At 33.9% G+C, this 18,599-nt stretch overlaps 1 protein-coding gene across 2 annotated transcripts in view; it reads left to right on the forward strand.

Moving 5' to 3' along the window:
- Positions 1-18,599, forward strand: part of Con (leucine rich repeat protein connectin) — a 232,542-nt gene that overhangs the window by 19,802 nt on the left and 194,141 nt on the right. The window contains exon 1 of one of the 2 annotated variants that reach the window (XM_085199298.1): positions 14,518-14,706. The exons of the other annotated variant lie outside the window; for it this stretch is intronic. The gene's annotated coding sequence lies outside the window, so the exon portion shown is untranslated. Of the gene's footprint in view, positions 1-14,517; positions 14,707-18,599 lie in introns of those variants that run through there. 2 annotated transcript variants of the gene reach the window in all.

Here is an 18,599-nt window from a genome sequence, read left to right on the forward strand (position 1 = left end):
TATATACTCGTATATTTTATTACTATCTATTCTATCCTGCATGTAACGACAATTAAAGGCTTGTCGTTGTATACAATATAGATATAGTGAAGCTCAAAAACATAAAATACACGTTACACATAAATATCCCAACTTTTTTGAAAGTTTTATCAAATTTCTTTAAAATATGAAAAAAAAACTCACCCTATTTCCGGTTCACGGCAAGCAAGGACGCATAGACAAAATGCTGAGCTCTTACCGTTATTTAAATGTCATCGCGTCCTTCACACTCCGTTGGAACGAAGGTTGCTCTCAAGCTGCACTCTAAAGATTTATGACAACCAAAATGGGTGTATGTTTTTTTTATAAGTATTAAATATTTTTTTTAGTTTCTTTTTGTATTACGCATCGCATAAGAGAAGAGTGAACCTAGTGTAGTGGTGACGTGGAAATAAAAATAATTTACTCTCTTAACGAGAATCGAATCTATAACCGTCATCTTTAGAGTCAGACGCAGTGCCGCTCTGATACAACGGCCTTATATACGTATTAGGTGTTTAATTAATTATAAACATGTGGAAAATTTAAAGAACTCCCAATTTATTTTTTATAATAATTAAGATTTGTTGTTTAGATGAATTTAACGCAGTAATTTATATAAGTAGTTTTTCCCTAATTTTGCTTTATTAACCAGTGCCTTTTTCCAGTGACAACTTAGTGTCAAACCACTCTGTTTTCTATTTCTAACAGGTTGTACTATACTGAAAAAAAGTAATGCAGAATTTGAACTCGAAATCAATCCCCAAATTAATTATCTTAAACATTTAATCCACCCTTAACTATATAACAAATTTAATCCTGAACATCACACATCCACATACATACATCGCATTGAATGCAAACAGAATGTCTTAACATTAAGTTTGGACGACCGAAGTGAAGTTCGAGAAGTTCATTAATACAGCGAGATCTTGTCCATGTTAGTATGGAAAGCAAATAACTTAAATTCACTGTGAATAATTAAGATTTACATACGTTTTCATATATAAGACTGCTAAATTATTTGGCGGTAAATGGCTAATGGAAGTATCTTAACAGTAGAATCTAAGGTGGGGACCCTTGCTGCTTCTTCTTCTATGTGCGGGATACAGCGTGTTTTAAAGGCTGCCGTAGCGCAGTTTACAGCGCTTGACTGTTAATACGATGGTTAAAGTTCGATCCCCGTTCGGGGATATTTAAATTATTTTCCCCACTTTGATAGTTTGTCTGCCACGACACGGCACTTAACACGCTACGACTAAAAAAAATACATAACATACAGTTTGAAGCTGCAAAAGAAAGAAAATTTTATGCTTTTACCAATATGACATAATAAACATTATCACAGTTTTTGGGCTTGAAAAAGTATGAAAAAATATGTAGTGGATTGAATTTCCACCTTAAAAGTCTCTCAAAAAATTTCCGGAATCAAACCCACAATTACACTGCCTTAAACCATTGGAGCCTTAACCATCAAATATCATATAACATACCAAAAGCACTGTAACGGTATACCAACACTGTAAATAAACCTTTACGCATTCTAACCACGATTTGATAACTTAATTCATAGCATTGGATTATGTGGGAATGCTCTAACAGGGATATTATAAAATTATATATTGTATAGAATAGAATAGATGTAGAATACAATAGTATGAAATAACGGGACTGAGGTTAAATAGATTATAGTTTATGTTTCAAATTGTTGTGTTTATTAAATAATTAATGATTTAAATTAGTAAATTTCAGAGTAATTGATGTCAGTAACGGCGCAAAAAGCGCAAAGGCACTATAGACGTGGTAGGTTGTGGTTTGATTCCGACTCATGGAAATGTAATGTTTATTATTTTCATTTCTTCGCTGAAAGGTGTGAAAGTGGGGAGTTCCACCGTTCAACACGCAATGCCTTTAATATTCGATGGGAAGTGGGGATTAGAAGTGTCTTAATGGGAACCGAGTGTTCCCGCTACGTACGTTAGTAAATACGGAAGATATACCTACGACACAAAAATAAACATTTTCAATTCGAACTCGTACTTAGATCTTTAGTTTTTATAATATTAGTATAGAAGAATAGATATTAAATTTACAAAAGACCTAATCACATTAATATTAGAAACTGACTTAATTACCCAACTTTATATTTATACAAAGTTATATATAAATTTAGGGCACTTTCAACATTGTTTTCTCATTTGCGAAAATTCGAACTTCTAAGAGCTCTTGCCGAGCCAATTGTTGTTTCGAATTCGCTACTTTTTTAATCACGGCCAGATCCGTTTTATTAACTTTGCGCTATTGGATAGTGCTTGTGTCGAAGTTTTATATCCAACATTCTGGAGGACTTAGAATATATTTTTAGGGTTCCGTTGCTTAATAGGAAAAAACGGAACTATTCTAGTAGTCCATTTGTCAAGACCATTTATTTTAAGATTGCGTGGAGGTATTAAGCTGAAGTTAAGATCAAATATTCCTTTATATAACTAATATTGATATTATAAACTTGAATGAAAATTCATGAAAGGAACCTAACAACTATTATTGAATACCTATTCAACGATACTCCACTTGACATAGTTCTACGATTTTTATTTAATTTTCATAATTATGTTGAAAGGCCGATAAAGATATTTCCCTCCTTTGCATCCCACAGTCGGGTTAAAAGAAACCTTAAAATGTCTCATAAATTGTATAATTATACAAAATCGAACGTGTAATTTCCGATGCGGAAGAAACTGATGAAGGAATTTAAATGGCAATTTCTTACCGAAAATTCAACTTTTTTGATTTAACTGAGTAATCTGAACAGAATTCTTTGAAGGATAACGCGGTCTTTATAATCCGTGATCTTTAATCTACTATATTGATTAAATGAAATTTGTAGGCTTATGTTTTTTCACTAACAAGGAACTTGGAAAATGATGATTCCATAAATTGATCTTTCCATCGTGGTGGTGAATAATTGCGCGATCTTTTAGCTTCGATGTTCTCAATCACAATTAGTTTTTCAAGGCGGTCGTCACTTCTGCAGATTGTGTGGCTGAAATAAGACAATACGCGTTGTGAGAATATAGTGTACAAGAGAGTTTTTACTTGGAGCTGCATCAGAATCAATCCATTAGTGCTATTCGCAGCCCAGGGTATCAAAGGCATAGATATTCAGCACCTCACTCACGAATGCCTCAATTCTTTGTGTTTCTCTTGCCAGGATATCTCCAAGTGGCACGAATTCCATACGATAAGACTAATGTTATTTACATATGATAATATTATCGTTTGGATACAGAAATGTGAGAAAAATTGGGTTGATATAAAAATAATTAAAAAAATATTATTTCCCCGCCCTTCATTAACGACAGCTATGGAGCGGTCGTTATGTGTTGATATGAAAATATTGTAAATATTGAATTATGTAAAAAACTCTTAGTTAACTTTAAATATACATATCAATAAATATGGAATAGCGATCTCAGATTTAATCACCATCCATGGTAAAAAAACAGAACGTTAAGTTTCTGCCTTATTTTTAAAAAGCAGAATGCTCTCTTTCTTCTCTGTCTGTATAAAAAGTAAGCATAGTGCCTTCCATGGGCATAGGAATAGTTGGCTTGTGCTCACCCCAGAAATTTTGCTGATAAAAATTAAACCTGAAAGGAGAAAAACTACATTACAGGTATACATACACATGTGTTCTAAGGTAAATTCCACGCCCTACAAAATATGTCTACATACACTCCTACCCAAATACCATTTCTACCTTATAAGTAAAAGAATTATAATTAAGATAATCCAAACAGGCAGCAGGTACCAATGTATATAGAATTCATTACTTATTTGAACAAGCTTGCAACTTGCATGGAATTTAATTAGCAGTTAGTTGTTTATCATTGCTTATGTTAGAATGCCCAGTATGTATTTACCTTTGACTGTGCTAAATACACAAACACACATATTAGTAATTTCATTGAAATATTTATTTAGAGACTGCAAGGCTTTATCTCAGCTCGCTTCCCAGTCCCCACTGGCTTCGCCCGCTGCAATTATAAAACAAAGTCATTATAGGATATTTCTTATATTACAACACTGACGACAGTGATTAATTACACATGCTACTCTTGATATTGTTATACAAATCTTTTAATGAAAAATTATAATGAAGAAAGATACTCTGTTCCCATTAACACTAGAAGTGCCGAAGATTGAGACCCCCCTAGAACCGCCGTCGTGACAAATTTGTCCCATTCTACTTATTATGTTGATTGTTGGTATAATACAAAAAAAATATTATTAAAATAAATCGTAAAGTATGTAGACCATCTTTAATAATCAATTCTTATTATTTAACAAACATAAAAGTACCAAAAAACAAAACACAAAGAAAGAATCAAATATTTCAAATACGTTCTAAGGTCGTCACAACTAACTGAATAACTCTTACAAAATTATAAGTTATTGAAATTAGTTAATATTATTATTAGGCCAAGTAATGCATTAATATATTCTTCATCAGTGATACATCACAGATGATGATGATGATGATGAACATTGCGTGGTAATGCCTCCAGAATTTGGCGGAAAATGCCAGCGGAGTGCATAGCACTAGGTTCCCAGGTTCCCTCTACCTACCCTACAATTGTCTACATTTGGTATCGAGTGTTTTTTCTGAAATTCAAGCCTAGCTTAGTCATCCTTTCATCTGATACCTCACTTGAACTAGCGGCAAAATTTAGTATTGACACCAATTTTACCCCACTTTTCAGGCTATTATTTTTTAAGATTTATACATAAATGTATAGTTTTCAGATTTTTTCTTGTACTTGTACTACATGTAGATGCTAGCTGCCAAATTTCATAATTCTAAGTTCACTGAAAGTACCTTATTAATTTGATTCCCTTTATAGTGTCGAAATACACGTTTTTTACTATGTAAATGGTCATATCTTTTTTTAAGGGCGCTTTTTCAGGAAATTAAGGGACTGTAGATCGTCATATAGTTGATATTCATATACTCATATGAATATCAACTCGATTTCTCCAAGCATTCCTGAAATAAAGGCACAGACAGACGGATGGACAAAAAAATGATCTTATAAGGGTTTTTTTTCCTTAAAAGCTACAGAACCCTAAAAACTTAGGCATTGACTGCTAAACCTACTATTCAATTTTTTCCGCCCCCGCATCGCCCTTTCACCTCCACCTCGTCCCCGAGGCAGGAAAACATGTCAAATTATACCCTCAAATAACAAAATAATAATGGCGGGACAAAAATGACCCAGCGGCAGTTCTAGGTAAATCTAATTTTTTTTCAAAAAGTATGACTGCTATAAAATTATTTATATCTTTAATTAAATAAAGGTGTAAAATTGGTAATAGTAAAAAAATTTCATCTACATAAATTAACAAATAAAAAAGTTATATACAATCAAACTTGCGTTTGGGTCAAAAATGGGACGGGGGCGCTTCTAGTGTTAAGACAATTCTGTTCCCCACTTTTCTCTGAATTCGGGAGGTATTGACGGAACTCAAGGTCGCTTTTCTTTATTACCAAAAATATTATTTGTTTCATTTCCTGGAATGCGAATCGAACCCACGACCTGCCGCGTTTACAGTCGTAGGCATGTACCTCTGCGCCACGAGTATCCTCTTTATATATTCTTTTTTTACCTTAAAAAACCAAACTTAGACAAAATCGCGATCAGAACTTAATTGAGTCATAAAGTTAAATGTTCAAATAAATTTGTCATATTTTGTACTCAGCAAGGTATTTTCTCCTAGAAGCAACGTCAAACACCTTTATACAGCTTTCTATTTGAACCCAACTCCGAATTCCAGCCATAAATTTTGATGAATTCGAAGAAAATATTAATAATACGACAGTTAGTTAATTTAATATTCTAAATGGCGTTTTCGTGGTACAATTAGTCGTTTATTTGATGCTGATATCTGCAGAAAATCATTGTAATATCCAATTTTCGCCGAATTGTTAACGATATGAAAATATAAAATATTTCATTTCTTCTTCTTCTTCTTCTTCTTCATCAGTTTCTTCTTCTTTCATTGAACCCACAACTGTCGCGTTCATAGTCGATGGCCTTATGTACCGCGCCACGACCGCCTAATTATTAATTTTCTATTCCGTCTTAGAATTGAACCCGCAAATTACGTTTCAGTGAAACACTGTAGAACGTTCATCTTAAACGAATATTATTTTTTAACATTAACCATACATAGTTGGCTAATATTTACAAAAAAAAAAAGAAAAACTCCATACAAACGTAATCAAACAAATCTATTGTTACGAATAAAAGTTCCAGTTACGGTAACTCACTTACTTCATATAAAATGAAAGTTTAAAGTACCTCTTTGCATTTCGATATTGCTTATTATACTCGGTCGATTGGCTCTTGTATATATGTAGAATATTATACATTCGAATTCGAATTAAATTTGGTGTATTATTTGGTTCTACCGGAGAAATTATTATTTTCATTTCTCTACCTATAGTGAGACGGAGCGCGGGGTTGAGTTCCGTCACTAAGCACTTAATGTTTTAAACACTTGGTGCACTCTGCGGAATATGAGTCTTATATAAAATTTAGTTCTGTAATTATTATTTATCTTCACGCTGTATTCTGTAGCAGGGTGGGCAGAAAGAACCTAGTAATGGAACATTCCGTTTCTTTAAGAAATTCTTTTCTCCATTTTCCACCAAATCCTTGAAACATTGCTTGCGAGTTGCATTGTTTAGTGGCAGAACTTAAAACTTTACCTCGTTACTACAGCGAGGAAATGAAAATATTAAATTTCCTCGGATGAGAATCAAACCCACAATTGTCACGTTAACAGATGCTCCATAATGGCCTCTCTTATATTATTATCTCCATACATGTAACTCCAATTAATTTCATATGCCCAGTAATTAACTTAGTTTAAGTCTAATAACATAATCACTCAGAAGTTTCTAATAATTGAAACGTAAGATAGATTTACCCTCTAATTCGAGTAGATTGATTTATTGTATTGGTTTTCTAAGGTTATGGATAGAAAATGAACGCTATTTTAGCGCAATTGGGATATCTTTCAATTAATTTAGTAATTGTGGGTTCAAATTTCATTCACTGAATATTATTTATGTACATTTAAACTAGACAGTTTCGTCTTTTCATCGTTATAATGCTACAAAAATAATACTTGCACAACATTTTTGTATTCTATTATTATGTTTTCTTATTCAAAGTTATTTTTACCCTACTTTTTAGAAAATATATGAAAATTTAAATTATAGATAGTAATAAAATAACTTACAAGAGAACAGCCAAAGGGAGCCAAAAGAAAATAATTCATCCCTTGAATGAGAATCGAACCCTTGACCGTCAATCGCACGTATAGTAACACCATTTTTCATTATATAAGAAGTAAGTCTAGACTTTCTTTGTCTGGTACTTTTAGATAGTCATGTAACTGAAAAACTTTTGTAACCTATTTAAAACTTGAGATAGCATGCATGGCTTGGACATGGGGCAAATCGAATTTCTTCGTTGGATTATTTATTTTTGTAGTCACTTTCTATTTTTTTACAATACATCTACATATATAATGCCATTTTTTTAATTTCCCGGTTTATCTCGCATACAAGGGTTGACAGAGAGTAGACACCGTGTGTACACACTCCGTTTTTCATAGCGTGCTGAGAGACGGAACTTAACACCCAGAATATACTAATAAGAGCAAAGCAACGAGAATATTTTAAAATTTTGAAACAAGTGAGAGTCGGACTAACACGTGAAGGGTTATGTACCATTATCTACAAAAAAATACATTTGTTGTACAGGAGCCCTCTCAGGAGGACGCAATGTCTCCAGAGTTCGGCGGAAAGTGGGGAACGGAATGTCTTAACACGAGTTTCCCTCTGCCTATCCTGCTGTATGCTGAAAGCAGCGTGAAGCTGACATGACGAAAGCACATTTTTAAAGTAATCATAGAGAAAAAATATATTTTATACATAATAACCACAACCAATTTTGAAGACGCCAACGCCGCCCTTTGCCTTGTTACCGGAGGGAAAATATTAAAGTTAATCATTCCCCCGAGTGGAAATTGAACCTACAACCGTCTTGTTCACAGTCAGCCGATGTTCCACTGAGTCATGACGGCGTTTAACATATAATTATATTCAAATTGAAAAATATCTATAAAATAAATAATCAAATAAATATATCATTTACTAGGAAAATGTTTCTAAAATGCAGATGGGCGTCGAAATCTGATGCATCTATTTGGTATCAACTTAATATATGTGGGTATTTCTCCAAGCTTCCTCTGAACTGAACTCGGTTGGAACCAAAATACTTTATAAATTTAACTTTGAAAAGACAATATATATTTTCACGCATTTCTTGTATCTTTAAGTTATTGGAAATGTGAAGAGTTTTAGATAGGAAATCATTGTATTCCCATTTATTTCGTATGTAGGGAGTTTTATATAAACGAGCAGAAACCGGCATGTCTTTGAATGAAAATGAACGAATGAAGTGAAGTTATATATTTTTTAGTGTCACGTGTATCCCGCATATAGCAGCGAGGCCGAGGGCATTAGTGTTAAGACACTATGTTCCACATTTTCCGCCAAATTCTGGAGGCATTGAGTGTTGAGTGGCGGAACTAAACGCCGTGCCATCAGAGTGATGAAATACTAATATTATATATTTTATTCCTTCGAGTGGAGATCGAACCCAGCACCTCTGCGCCACGACTGTCCTCAATTTTATTCACATTTACATTATTTTTTGAACCAATAAAAGTGTAATGAATGGAGGTATATTATTTATTCTTCACAGACGGAAGCAATGCATTACTTGTGTACCTACATATTTACGACCGTCTGCCTTCGTTTTGATTTAGAGAAAAAATTCAAGAAATACAAGAAAATAGTATCTATATTAGTAAGGCCATCATGGCGAAGTGAGAAATAGTGTGAATTTAAACGTGGGTTCGATACTTTCTCGTTGCAAATAATCATGTTTATATTCCTCTTTAGTAAAAAATGTACAGTGTTGAATTCCATGACTCAACAAGCAATGCAAAGTATAAAAACGGAATGTCTTATTATTGGTTTCTCTCCACCCACTCACCAATATTAAAAAAGATAAGAAAATGATATCTTTATTATAAAAGTAGAAGATTTTCTTGATTTTATTTATATAATAGTGTATGTATATTGTTAGATTTCCGTTCAGTTACTTCCGATGAGAGAATGGAATATTTGTATTATAAGTATATTAGATTTATTTTATTATTTTTACGGATTTCTATAATGGAATATAGTGTATCTGTTTGTTTTTTTAGCTTAACATCGTATTCTGTATAAGGCAAGGCAAGTAGAACTGCCTCAGTGTTAAAACGCGATCGTTGCAGGTTCGAGTCCCGCTCGGGTGAATGAATGATTTTCTTCGTCCTGGTGACCAGGCAAAGTGCAACTTTAAGTTACGACAAAATTTCTAAAAGTGTCTTAATAGGAATTGTTTTGGTAGAATAGATTCCCAGATTTCCTCTGTCTTCTCTGTTATTTGCGAGATACAGCGAGAAGCTCTGGTATCACGACATAAGTGTGTGCGTGGGATATGGAGTCTCTTAACACCAGGTTCTCTCTGTCTATCCTTATAAATATAAAACATAAATTTTCTATATAATTACTTAAAAATATAGTGCTTATATAGAACCATAGCGGCAAGCATAAAGTATTTTGTACAATATTTTTTACTCTGATATGAATAAAATAATAAACTGTCTTGTATAACAAGTGTTAGTACCTATGATATATGTTGGAGACAGTGATGTATTGGATTATAAGATACGCGTTGATATATTACACTTTTTGCAAATAAAAATAAATTTAAGTTTTTATATTATGTTGTAAAAAAAATTAAAAACATGTTTTTCTACACCAATTTATACAAATGCTCGGAAAGTAGAATATGCTCGGAACTCCTCGGAACAGTTCCACTATTCAGGTCCTGGCTCCATCATCACACCAGCTTGTTGATACCGTAATATTATATGGTCACTTAAGCTACATATAACTGTCAAATTTCATGATCTCAATTATTACAAGTGGTTTAAAATTATTTTTTTAGATTTTATTACATACTTAGTTGTTAAAGCTTGACCTAATGAATGCGTGTTAAAAAGTGAGGTAACCATTTACCTCTGAAATAGAGAATGTAGTAATTAAGCACAAGATTTTTCTGTTATATTTTTGTAATATTTTTGATTGTTTTTTTCCTTGGATTTTGTTAGTCCGGCTTTGTGCTTCGTCACTGAACAACCAATGTCTTGAAAGTTAAGCATAACTAGGTGATCTCTGCTTATTGTAGGCAAAACGAGATAAAGAGAGACGAGAGAGGCTACTAAAAAATATGCCTAAGTAAAATCGTATAATACATAATATTTATTTCAAAACTATAGGTTAGAACCCGGTTCTAAAACGATTGAAATGTGAAATGGAACTCTGGCACGGACGTCTCTTGTTCAAAGGCACGCTTTGCAAATACTTCAGAGTTCTGGCATATTATGCGACGCGTTTTGAGCAATTTGCATAAAATAAATATACTAATATATAAGGCCGTAGTAGAGGAATGGCATGAGCGAGTGGCTCAAAACCGGCCGTGGATTCGATTCCCGCTCTCAATTAATTATTTTAATACTTTCATTACCTAGCTCTGGTAGTAAGGCCAAGTTTCGCCACTCACCTGTGGCCTGTGGGAAATGGAGTTTATCTAGTTTTAAAGTGTGGTTTTAGATTTCGTCATACGTAATGTTATTAAAATAAGTTTTTTCTGCCTTTGATTTTAAATATTTTTTTAGGAGATTGTTGACTCTGGCAACAAGACAAAGAGCAGTGTTGACTTCTGCCTTTCAACACATAGTGTGTCGATAATAATTGGACGGTGCGTCGGAAAACGGAATGTCTTAACACTTCATTACCCTCTACTTTCCTCGTGGGATACACCGTGAATCTAAAGAATATACTAAATGTACCTAATGAATAACTAATAGACTAAACGTAAATATATCCTGCGACGACAGAGTGCCTTTTGAAAACCTTCTATATGGTAATAAATTTCATTCATCGCCATCCAATCGATTTGATTGGTAAATATTTTCTTAGAGAAAATCCACTTAAAAGCAATTATCTAGCTTATTCTCGCATCATGATAAATTGGTTTTATAATTTTATAAAATTCAAGTTCTTATAAAATAGAAAATTATAGTTGTTTCTATTAAAAATATGTATTTTCAAAGTTTAAAAAGGTATAATGTCAGTAAATATTCTTTAATCAGTTTTTTTTGTTTATAATTTAAGTATGGAATATTTTAAAATTTTATTTTAATGGATAAATTTGTTTTGTTCTTACGAATCAGTGAATTTTATTTGTGGGTTCGATTTACATATTTTAGGGTAAATATTATTTCTTTATTTTTAGTTGCACCATATCCTACAGGTAACATCTTCTTCTAGCCTATCTTGGTACATTACAGTGTAAAACAAAAAAAAAGCCACACCCATATATACTTATTTATAATATTTCCCTATTTTCACTCAATATTGAAGTTTATATACGGAAGCTATTGAACGTTAGTTTATAGGCTTTCCTATCGATGCCGAGGGTACAGTTAGTTCTGCTCAAACGCATCTCGTTGTATTTCTTACTTGACTTGTAGTTGACAAATGTTGGTTCCTTCCTTTCTCTAAAATACTCAGAATTGTTTATAGTAGCTTGGAGGAATTCTTGTCTACTTTACTAGAAGTTGTTGCTTCGATTTTGTGTTTAGTGTTTTTTATAGAATTTACTTTGAAAGTTCTTTTTACTTTTGTCTTTTTTTCTGTTTTATGCTGTATCTTGCATATAGAGGGGTATGCAGAGAAAATTAAAAAATTAAAACCAATTTTAAAACATTACGTGATTAGTGGTGGATTTTAACTCCGCACTTATTTGATAAATCCAATGCGGCGTTAATCTCCGGTATAACAACCGTTACGTTTGCTGCTCCATACATGATCATACATCCATATCTCTGACTAGACAATCGACATTTTCTTAAATATCAACTACGAGTACAATAAAAAAATATATAAAATAAAAATAACAATTTATTGAAGCAAGGAAAATCTGTATCATTAATTAGAGATAGACAAAAAATAAATAGCGCGAGGAACGCCTCTCTCAATGAGAACTTCAAAGTTCAAAACAAAACGCTGGCCAAAGCCGCACTCACCGCCGAGTGTACCTTCTGAAACCTTTAGATTCATAAAGGGATTTGCTCTCAATGAATCTTGCCGTTTTTCTCAAGATTTTTTTCCACAGAAAGTTATTTGAGCGAATCGCTTTAGATCTTTTATTATGTTTTGAGGCCACTCGTAGTCCAACGGCACGAGTGTGTGACTGTAAACGCGACTGGTTGTAGGTTCGATCCTTACTCGAAAAAATAAAAATATTTATTTAAATTTATTATACCTACTTTTATTTCTTCACGAGGGAAAGCGCAGTGTTGAGTTTCGCCACTTATACATATATATATATAAAATCGAAAGGTCACTCACTCATCACGAAATCTCAGAAACTACAAGTGCTAGGAATCTCAAATTTTGCATAGGAGTTACTTACTTATAGGACGTAGGTGCACGCTAAGACGGGAATTTGTAATATTCGACTTCTAAGGGGTTATTTTTGGGGTCGAAAGTTTGTATGAAACTTCGTTACTACAAATTCTAGGAATAACAAATTTTGCATAGACGTCACTAGGACGTAGTCATGGAGACAGAAATTAATAATAACATAGTTCACGCGGGTGCAACCGCGAGCGGGCCGCTAGTAGTGTATAAAATATAAAAGTACAGATTTAATATCTCTAACCTACATCTATATATATAAAATCGAAAGGTCACTCACTCATCACGAAATCTCAGTAACTACATGTGCTAGGAATCTGAAATTTTGCATATGAGTTATTAATAGGACGTAGGTGCTCGCTAAGAAGGGAATTTGTAATATTCGACTTCTAAGGGGTTGTTTTTGGGGTTGAAAGTTTGTATGAAACTTCGTTACTACAAATGCTAGAAGTCTCAAATTTTGCATTTACGTCACTTATAGAACGTAGGTACTCATGGAGACAGGAATTAATAATAACGTAGTTCACGCAGGCGAAGCAGCGGGCGGGCCGCTAGTTTCTTTATAAACTCAATATCCAAAATATAAACTACGGGTACATATATTGAAATTGACTCCGGGCAGCAAGTCGTTCCGCCACCCGGCTAAACCCTTTGTTTTCCTTTCGTACCGGGTGTTAAGTACTGAAATCCAAAGCTGCGCTTTATCTTACCTAGAACTAAGATAAATTTTGGACTTTATTGAAAACTTAATTTTAAAATACCATTCAGTCTAGATCTGATTGTTTTGTTTTGTATTTTATTTAAGACATTTTTTTTATAATTATAATAAGAAAAATTAATGCCCTAAAACAAATTGACGCCATTGTGACTCAATGGCATAAGCGTGTGATTGTAAACGCGGCGGTTGTCGATTCGATCCCTACTCGGAGGAATAAATTACTATTTAGCAAGGCAGAACTAACGTTGAATTCCACCGCTGCTGTGAGGAAATTAAAAAATGGGAAATGGATTATTTATTTTTATTTACACTAGGTTCCCTCTATCTACCCGACTGACTTCAAGAAAAACCTACTAACAAATAAATTACCTAAAATAACACAAATATTTCAATAAAAAACCATTAGAAAACGACACTGAAGGCCACACTGGGTACCAATTCAATTACGTGAAATGTGTTTGGATGTGAAAGGTATCGTTGTAATAATTGAATTTGACAAGTCTACTTTGAGTCTGATTAATCACATTACATTCCTTGCGTTCCTTTCGATATTCGGTTCCGGACGAGGAAAGAGAAAAAAATTGCCAAATTTTTCTACTGTTTGCCTTTAAATGATGATTCGATCTAATTTGATGTCATTCTTGGCACAGTGCGGGTATTTTTTTTTCATATAGTTGAGTGTAGGTTCATATTACATACCATCATCATCATCATCATCATCATCAGCCTGTCCTCGTCCACTGCTGGACATAGGCCTCTCCAATGGAACGCCACTGAGCTCGATCTTCAGCTCTTCGCATCCAGCCTCTGCCTGCTACTTTGCGAATATCGTCACCCCAATATTATATATATGCTAAATTAAATAAGGCCGTGTATAAGCGCGACGGTCGTGTGATCGATTCCCACTCAAGAGATTCGATTATTTACGTTTTCCTCTGTTTGATGACAAAACGAAGGTCGGCATTGAATTCCGCCGCTCAACATGCAAGCTATAGAAAATTTGTATACATTTAGGTATTTGATACACGCCCGCTGGCGTCGATTGGACCGGTAAGGAGTTGTAATATTTACTCCTACCCTCTTGTCGACGGCATATTTTATAACTAACAGTCGATGTTTGCCACTCGATGCGCTTTCTATGCGCTCTGTTGTTTTCTCAGTTATTTCTTAATATTATTGTTATTAACGTGTTCTGTTTTATATATGTGTTTGTGGTAGACTTTTGTATAAATTATATAGTGATTTACTATACTCGTATGTACATTTAAAGTGGTGTCGAATATACTCAGTGTAAAACGTGAGTAGACTTTTTTATTATTCACCATCAATACTACATCCTCAAAAACAGAATTTTTATTTAAGATATCGGTCCTTTTTTAATATACATGTATAAGTTTAATGAAACTTAAAAAGAGGTTAAAAAGGACACAATTCTTATTATTAATTCTCAAGTAGCTTTTACCTACGGCTACGCCATCGTATACAAATGGTAATAACTAAGACAAAAATATTTTTTCAATTCGGATCAGTACTTCCTGAGTTTAGCGTGTTAAAAACAAACAAACTCTTTTCCTTTATAATATTGTATAATATAAATTCGATATATAAAAATAGAACAAAACATTTTAGTTAACTGACATTTCATACACGACCTAGTTCGAAAACATGAAAAAAGTTGATCGAAACAGAAAAAAATATCTTACAATATTCTCGTTACACACTATATCATAAAAGTTTGTCTAGTAATACTTTATTTCAAACATATTTTATATTGAAAATGATTAAAAAAAGTAATATAAAAATATGTTTCTGTATTGCAAATTTTTATGGCTCGTTTAATAAGAAAAGCTAATTTTATGGATCACTTAAGATATTTTTATATTGTTTTTAATCTATACTTTCTATTATAAAATACTGGCCTAAATTGAAAAATTGTGATTATAATAAATTATAAGCAAAAAATCATTTTTAGAAAAAGCTTTTATTTAAAAGCCCTAAAAAGGAGAAAATAAAATTTGTCTTTTAAATTTTAACTATCAACTCATAACCTCATTGTACACAATTTATATGATCATAAAAGCTTGTCGCGCGATTTACTTGTGTAACTAAACTAGTGCTAATTTAATTATGTAAAATCTGCTAAGTTTCAATTTTTAAAGTTTCAATTTAATTAAATATTGATTAACGCGACAAGCTTTTATGATCATATAAATTGTGTACAATGAGGTTATGAGTTGATAGTTAAAATTTAAAAGACAAATTTTATTTTCTCCTTTTTAGGGCTTTTAAATAAAAGCTTTTTCTAAAAATGATTTTTTGCTTATAATTTATTTTTTACTTTTTAGTTACCACTGGCTAGGTTTCTCACACTAGAGACATGTACCACGATTCCTCTTCTATGGTTAGGAATGCTGTTGGCGACACTAGACTCTTCCCGATTACAGTGGAGGTTCACCAGGGCTCGACTCTTAGTCCGTTCTTATTCAATGTAGTGCAGCCTCCATGGCTGATGATGTATGCCGACGACATAGCACTCATTGACGAGAACCGACTGACGCTGGAGCGTAAAGTGAACCTCTGGAAGGGTACGCCTGAGAACGGCGGTCTTAAACTAAATGTGTCAAAGACCGAGTACATGGCCTGCGGGAGCCCGGACTCGAACACGATCCTTTTAAGTCCTGAGCCAAGCGTTAAGTCAGAAAAGTTCAGGTACCTTGGATCCGTTATGCACGAGTCTGGAGGCATCGATCACGATGTCCATGGCCGGATAAGTGCTGCCTGGGCCAAATGGCGGGAGGTCACTGGTGTGGTCTGTGACCGAAGAAAACCACCAAGCTCAAGGGACTGATATACAAGAGCATCATACGACCGGTTCTTTTATATGGCAGCGAATGTTGACCAGCACTATCTCGGCACACTCAGGAGCTTCACGTCACGGAAATGAAGATGCTGAGGTGGATGTGCGGCGTAACGCGGTCTGACCGCATACGCAACACATTCGTTCGAGGTAGTCTTGGGGTCCGTGACTTAGCGGATAAGCTCCAAGAGCGCCGCCTGAGATGGTTTGGCCACGTTACGCGCCCGTCTAAGAACTATGTCGGATGCAAGTGCCTTGCTATATCAGTTCCTGGAGTGAGACCTCCTGGACGCCCAAGGAAGCGCTGGTTGGATGTCGTGATGCCGGATATGAGAGCCAATGGTCTAACCACCGAGGACGCAAAAGACCGCGCAAAGTGGAGTAGGTTGAGTAGGAAGGCAGACCCTGGCAATAGCCGGGATTAATGCCAGGAGGAAGAAGGTTTCTCACACTAGATGTCATATTATTTTTCTAATTATTCTCGGCAAGCCCTTTCATTTGATACCCGTATTGCAGATGTGCATAAATAATAACTATTTCGCCATCTTAGATGTTCCGCCATATTGGATTTAGAAAAACGTCACATTTTTCGAGTTACTCTCAACGAGCCCTTTCAATAGATATCCATATTGTAGAAATAGACTAAAATTAACTATTCGGCTATTTTGGATGGTCCGCCATATTGGATTTAGAATGACGTTAGATTATTTTTCGAGTTGCTCTCAATGAGCCCTTTCATTTGATATCCATATTGCAGAATTGCAAAAATAATAACTATTCGTTCATCTTGGATGGTCCGCCTTATTAGATTTAGAATGACGTCACATAATTTTTCAAGTTGCTCTTAAGAAGCCCTTTCATTTGATACCCGTAATGTACAAGTGCATCAAAAATAACTATTCTGTTACTTTGGATAGTTCGCCATATTGGATTTAGAATGACGTTACACTATTTTTCCAGTTACTCTCAACAAGCCCTTTCATTTGATACCCATATTATAGAAGTTCATGAAATATAACTATTCCGCCATCCTGGATGGTCCGCCATATTGTATTTAGAATGAAGTCACAAACCTTATCGTGCATTGTCATCCAAACCAAACGTGTATACAAAATTTCAGCTCAATCGTACGAACATTGTATGAAAGCACAAAAAACTTGAATCGTGTTAATTCTATTGGATTTCAAGTGATGTCACATTATTTTTCTAATTGTTTTCGGCAAGATCTTTTATTTGATACCCATATTGCAGAAGTGCATAAATAATAACTATTGCGCCATCTTAGATGTTCCGCCATATTGGATTTAGTATAACGTCACATTATTTTTAGAGTTACGGTCAACGACACATTTCATTTAATATCTATATTTTAGAAGTAGACCAAATAGATACTCGGCTATCTTCGATTTCCTCCTTATGGGATTTAGAGTGACATCACATTATTTTTCGAGTTGCTCTCAACGAGTCCTTTCATTTGATACCCATATTGTAGAAGTACATTAAAAATAACAATTCCGCCATCTTGCACGGTCCACCATATTACATTTAGAATGACGTCACATATTTTATCGTGCATTGTCATCCAAAGTAAACGTGTTTACAAAATTTCAGCTCAATCGGTTGACGATATCTACTTCAAAATTGAGCTCTAAGATTTCACCCGAACCCACATACATACATTGCAAGTTAAATAAAAGCTTTTAAAAAACTATTTGTGTTATTTAGTCCATTTCTCATTATAATTGTATCGATATAACCCACGGTACTCTAATGTAATGGCAAATATTTTATTATAATATTAGCTAATACGGAAACTTAGTGTTTAGACTCTCCATTCCTCATTAAGACTTTTCCATTTCATTCCTCACATTCCGCAATATTCTTGAGGGTTGCATGCTGAGAGACGGAACTCAACGGCGCATTTCATTAATAATTGGAAATATTAAAAACTTCATTACCCCGATTGGAATTCGAACTCACAATCACTTGTACTCACAAGCTTGTATATTGTATAAGCCCCTGCGTCAACACGGCCTTCATTTTTCTTAATTCTGAATCTTATACGAATAAAGCCGAAGAGAAGCATACTTAGCTATATTAATATTGACATTTTGAGGATAACAGTAATAAATACCATTTACAATGATAAATATATAGTATTGATAGATACTGAGTGTTTCGATTATTTATACTTTTTAGGGTTCCGTATCTCAAAAGGTAAAAACGGAACCCTTATAGAATTACTTGAAAACTGAAATTGGTACGGAATTCTCAATTGGTGAATCCAACTCGCCCTTAGCCGATTTTTTTTTGCTCATATCTTTGTACTTATA

This window comes from Heliconius melpomene, chromosome 16 (assembly GCF_056956725.1).
Source record: "Heliconius melpomene rosina isolate 202511_hmr_F chromosome 16, ASM5695672v1, whole genome shotgun sequence".
Classification (NCBI taxonomy): domain Eukaryota; kingdom Metazoa; phylum Arthropoda; class Insecta; order Lepidoptera; family Nymphalidae; genus Heliconius; species Heliconius melpomene.